We start from the raw sequence: 5,158 nt of genomic DNA, 5'->3' as shown, positions 1-5,158 counted from the left end.
AAAAAAAAAAAAAAAAAAAGTAGTAGTAGTATACAAATGACCATTTAAAAATATCATCTTCGGTAAAGTAGAAGAGGACCAGGAGGGGAGGAAAACAGCGGTACTGAGGAATGAAAATGACCAAATTATATTACATTATGTGCATACAGACATGTCCTCTTTTTTTTAGTGGTACTGGAGGGTTGAGCCCAGGGGCACTTTACCACGGAACTATACCCTCAGCCCTAATTATTTTTCATCTGGAGAAGGGTCTTAAAGTTGCCCAGGCTGGCCTTGAATTTGCCATCCTCCTGCTTCAGCATCCTAAGTAATTTGGATTACAGGCATATGCCACCACACCAGGATGCATGGATGAATGTGTCACAATGAATTCATACTATTATGTATAATTATAATATACCAATAAAAATTATAAAATGAAATAAAACAAAAATATTCTGATAATAATCCGAATATTCAGTTATTATATAATGAACACATATAATATATACATAAGCTACCAACATATATGCCTAATATATCACTTAATAATTCTGTAACTTCAAAACAACTCTATAATCATGATGGGTTAAAACAACAAAAATTTATTTTTTTACGCATGCAACATCTTAGGGGTTAGGGAAGCTAAGAAAAGCTAGCTTGTTCGTCATTGTCCATGGTCTCTATCCATGCCACTGTCTCCAATCACCTGGACCACCTCACTGTAGCAGGGAAAAGAACTTACGTTGCATCATCATTAACCTCCTCTTCATGACTTCTACCTGGAAGTTAACAATTTGCTTCCACTTACATTTCACTTGTTAAATAACTGTACAGCCATACTTAAATATAAGAAGGCAGGGAAGTGTAAATTTACCATGTGGACAGAAGAGGAGAATCAGAAATATTTCTGATAAGTACTAGTAACTGATATTATCCTTGGACTAGAGAATTCTGATTATGACCTTTAACATTAATGGTAGTATTCTTCTAGAAAAAGGAATAACAAATCATCTTTCTTTTTCATTTTTATACTTTTCAAATTATCTACAATGTGTATATACATTATTTCTATATCACAATTTTTAAAGGTTTTTAAAAGAATGATATCCAACCACATCAAGAATCACCAACACATATGCCACAGAATTGAAACACAGTAAAAAACTAACGTACGATAATTACGAACTCTATCTCTATATAGGACTACATTATAGCAGTTGTAAACAGCGCTACTTCCCTAAAAAAAAAAAAAAAAAAAAAAAAAAAAAAAAAAAAAAAAAAAAAAATGGCAGCCTTAAATTATTTTTGGAGAAAATTCTGTTATCAAAAAGAGTAAACTATAAAACTTACATTACATTTTTAAAAAAAAATTTTAAATGTCAATAAATGTTGTTATATCCAAATCCAGCATCCCAAAGCAATAACTTACTTGGAAATACATAAAGCAAAATTTTAAAAGTGAGAAAGAAACTGAAAAAAAAATATATAAGACCTTTAAACTCATTTTAACCAAAAATAAGCAACTACTTATCACAAGTTACAAACACCTCTCTCTCTGATACTAATAAAAACATGCTGAGACTCAAGTGATATATCTGTATTTTCATTACTGGTTCATTTACTTGTAAAGAAAACACTTGTTTTATTGGATTAACAGATTCAGGCACATAATTTAATCTGTGACAAATACAAAGTTCTCATTTCTTTGAATAAATGTAGTACATATTTCTCAGGTGTCTTAAAGTTCTTTAAATATAAGTATTGAATATAAACATTTCAGAAGATAAAAAAATTACAATTAAGAGTGAGCTTGTTTATATTTAAAAGACCACTTACTAGAAATTCAGATTTTTTTTAACCCCTTTGCAAATTTATAATTTGAAAACATCAAGTATAATAAAGAAATTGTTTTATATGTGACTTGTGTTACATGATTTTTTTCTTTTTTTGGTACTGGGAAATCCAGGGGCACTTTACCTCTAATCTACATCCCCAATCGTTTTGATTTTTTATTTCTATTTTGAGACAGAGTCTAAGTTGCCCAGGCTGTCCTCAAAATTGTAATCCTCCTGCCTTAGTATCCTAAAATATAAGCATTCAACTTATAATTTTCAATCTTAAATCATATAAATAACTTTCATACCTAGGTCTGTTACTTGTCGGTCAAATGGGCAACGTATTGCTCTTCCATGAAGAGGCAGGCGAGTAAGACAGTCATGACAGACTGTGTGGCCACAAAGAAGAAGGCGAGGAACTTTGTCTCCTTGCAAAGAAAAGACATCTTCACAAACTCCACACTCCAGAACCTAATGTTTGGAATGAAAACATATACACTTTAAGCAGTATTAAAAACACATGTATTTTAGGGTTTTTTAAAAAGCTGACCTAATATACTGAATTCACCTTGTTACTTTGCTTTTCCATGAATAAAACTGTATAGTTGGTAAAATACTGAATCATTTTTAATCATTTATTTGACTGACTTTGCCAAATTACTATTATATAGAAAAATCTCCCTGAAAATACTAAAGGTTAGGGACTATAATAATGTAAATTACATCATCTTTATCTTTTGAAAACTGAATCTGTAACAGCAATGTATAACATTACTGAAGTTGGGTTTTCAAGCAATTTTTCTGCAACTACCTTACTCCAATAAACCATCATTAAGTTCAATAAATATAATCTAAAATATATGGCAGGATAACAATTACCTTTCTAAATGATAAAGAACTTACAAGAAAAGACTACAAGTAATTTTCAAGTACATTTTAGTGCTTATTTACATCAGATAACATAAAGGCAAAAAAGCAATCAACTGACACTTTAGAAAATATTTTATACATATACTTCTAATTACAGGTAAATGACTTGCAAAATAACATACAATCAAAAGACAGGCTATCAGAATTGGCATGTTCTTCAAACTATGGAACTCACCTAGGTGCCCTTCAACAGATGAATGGTAAATAAAATGTGGTAATACACACACGATGGAATATTACTCATCCTTAAAGACGAATAAAATTATGGCATTTGCAGGTAAATGGATGGACATAGAGAATATCAAGCTAAGTGAAATAAGCAAATCCCCAAAACCCAAAGGCCTAATGTTTTCTCTGATATGCGCACGCTAATTCACAATGGAGTTGGGGGCACTAAGGGGGCACTAATCTCTGGATTAGGCAGAGAGGTGGGCAGGGAGAGTAGGAGGTTTGGGGGTAGTTCTGAATAAACATTTCTCAAAAGAAGAAATGCAAATGGTCAAAATATATGAAAAAATCTTCAAGATCTATAGCCATCAGGTAAATGCAAATCCATCTCACACCAGTCAGAACAGATATTTTCAAAACAAACAACAACAACAAAGACAAATGCTGTTGAGGATGTGGAGAAAAAGAAAATCTTAATACAACATTGGTGGGAATGTCAATTAGTATAGCCACTATGGAAAAAAGTATAGGAGTTTCTCAAAACACTCAAAATAGATCTACATATGATTCAGCTATACAACTCTTGCATATATTACCACAGGAAATCAAGTCAGTATACAAATGAGATACCTATGTTTACTGCAGCACTATTCACATTAGTAAAGATGTAGAATCAGCATAAGTGCCCATCAACAGGTGAGCAAATAAAAAATATATGGGATATAAACACATGGAATTTTATTCAGCCATAAAGAAGGATAAAATTCAGTCATTTGCAGGGAAATGGTTGGAACTAGAAGTTTTCATGTTAAGCAAAATACGGCAGAGAGAGAAAGATAATTATTGCATATTTTCTCTCATATCTAAAAACTCAGGGGGAAAAAAAAGATGACCTGAAAATAAGAGAGAGAATTTATTAGGGAAGGGAAAGAGGACCAGAATGAGGAAATAGAGAGGACAGGGAAAAAGTGAACAGGGAGGGTTAAAAAAAAATCACAATATAATGTGTGCATGTAAGGAAATGTCACAGATAAATCCATTAATTTGTATAATTAATGAGATTAAGTCATTATAACAAAATTTGTTTAAAAACAATTAGAAGCAAAGTAAATATATACCATTACCAAACTGGAAAATAAATGCTAGTGTACTCTTATGCTATAAAACTTGAGCAGAGTAGTAAGAAGGGATTTAGGAGGTTTTCTTGTGTATACACTGAAAATGATTTCATATGAATAAAGCAGAGTGAAAAATGATAAATAGAATATATTCATTTTGTGTAAAGGTGGGAAAAAAAGGGTGCAAATATTTTATGTATTACTACATAAGTATACTATCTCTGGAAGGATACATAGGAAACCAATAACATAGGAATATTGGTTTTCTACGAAAAAGGGAAAAAGGGAAGCAGTCAGGGAAAAAACACCCATAAATTACACATGTATACGCACAGGGATAATTTGACTTTCCTCTACCCTATTTTTATCCCTTTTGTAACTTTGTTTTGACTCATTGCACTGGCTAAAATTTTAAGTATTATATGGAATAAGAGTAGATACCTTGTCTCATTCCTGATTTTAAAGAAAATGCTTTTAGATTTTTTCCCATTCACTATGAAGTTGACTACGGATTTGTTGTACATAACCTTTATTATGTTGAGGTTTGATTCTTTCATACCTAGTTTCTTCAAGACTTTTGTCAGGAAGGGATGTTGAATTTTGTCAGAGGATATTTCTGCATCTATTAAGATAATCGGGTAGTTTTTATCCTTGATTCTCTTTATGTGTTGAATTGTTTATTGATTTGTTTATGTTGAACCATCTTTGTGTTTCACTTTATCAAATTTAACTAAACACAGAAAGATTAGCAATACAATTATATATTATAAAAATAAATGTGGGAATGAGGTTGTGGCTTAGCAGTAGAGCACATTCAAGGCCATGGGTTTGATCCTCAGCACCACATAAAAAAATAAACAGCAGCACAATTCACAATAGCTAGACTGTGGAACCAACCTAGATGCCCTTCAATAGATGAATGGATTAAAAAAATGTGGCATTTATACACAATGGAGTATTACTCAGCACTAAAAAATGACAAAATCATGGCATTTGCAGGGAAATGGATGGCATTAGAGCAGATTATGCTAAGTGAAGCTAGCCAATCCCTAAAAAACAAATGCCAAATGTCTTCTTTGATATAAGGAGAACAACTAAGAACAGAGCAGGGAGGAAGAGCATGAG

The 5,158-nt window shown here is 31.8% G+C and overlaps 1 protein-coding gene across 1 annotated transcript in view; it reads right to left on the bottom strand.

Moving 5' to 3' along the window:
* Trim23 (tripartite motif containing 23) overlaps positions 1 to 2,307 on the bottom strand; it is a 33,217-nt gene extending 30,910 nt beyond the window's left edge. The window contains exon 1 of the mRNA XM_015482304.2: positions 2,126 to 2,307. The gene's annotated coding sequence lies outside the window, so the exon portion shown is untranslated. The remainder of the gene's footprint in view (positions 1 to 2,125) is intronic.
* Between the last annotated feature and the right edge of the window lie 2,851 nt (positions 2,308 to 5,158).

This window comes from Marmota marmota, unplaced genomic scaffold (genome assembly GCF_001458135.2).
Source record: "Marmota marmota marmota unplaced genomic scaffold, marMar, whole genome shotgun sequence".
In the NCBI taxonomy this organism is placed as follows: Eukaryota; Metazoa; Chordata; class Mammalia; order Rodentia; family Sciuridae; genus Marmota; species Marmota marmota.
The sequence above is the reverse complement of the archived record's forward strand: the minus strand, read 5'-3'. Positions and strand labels throughout refer to the sequence as shown.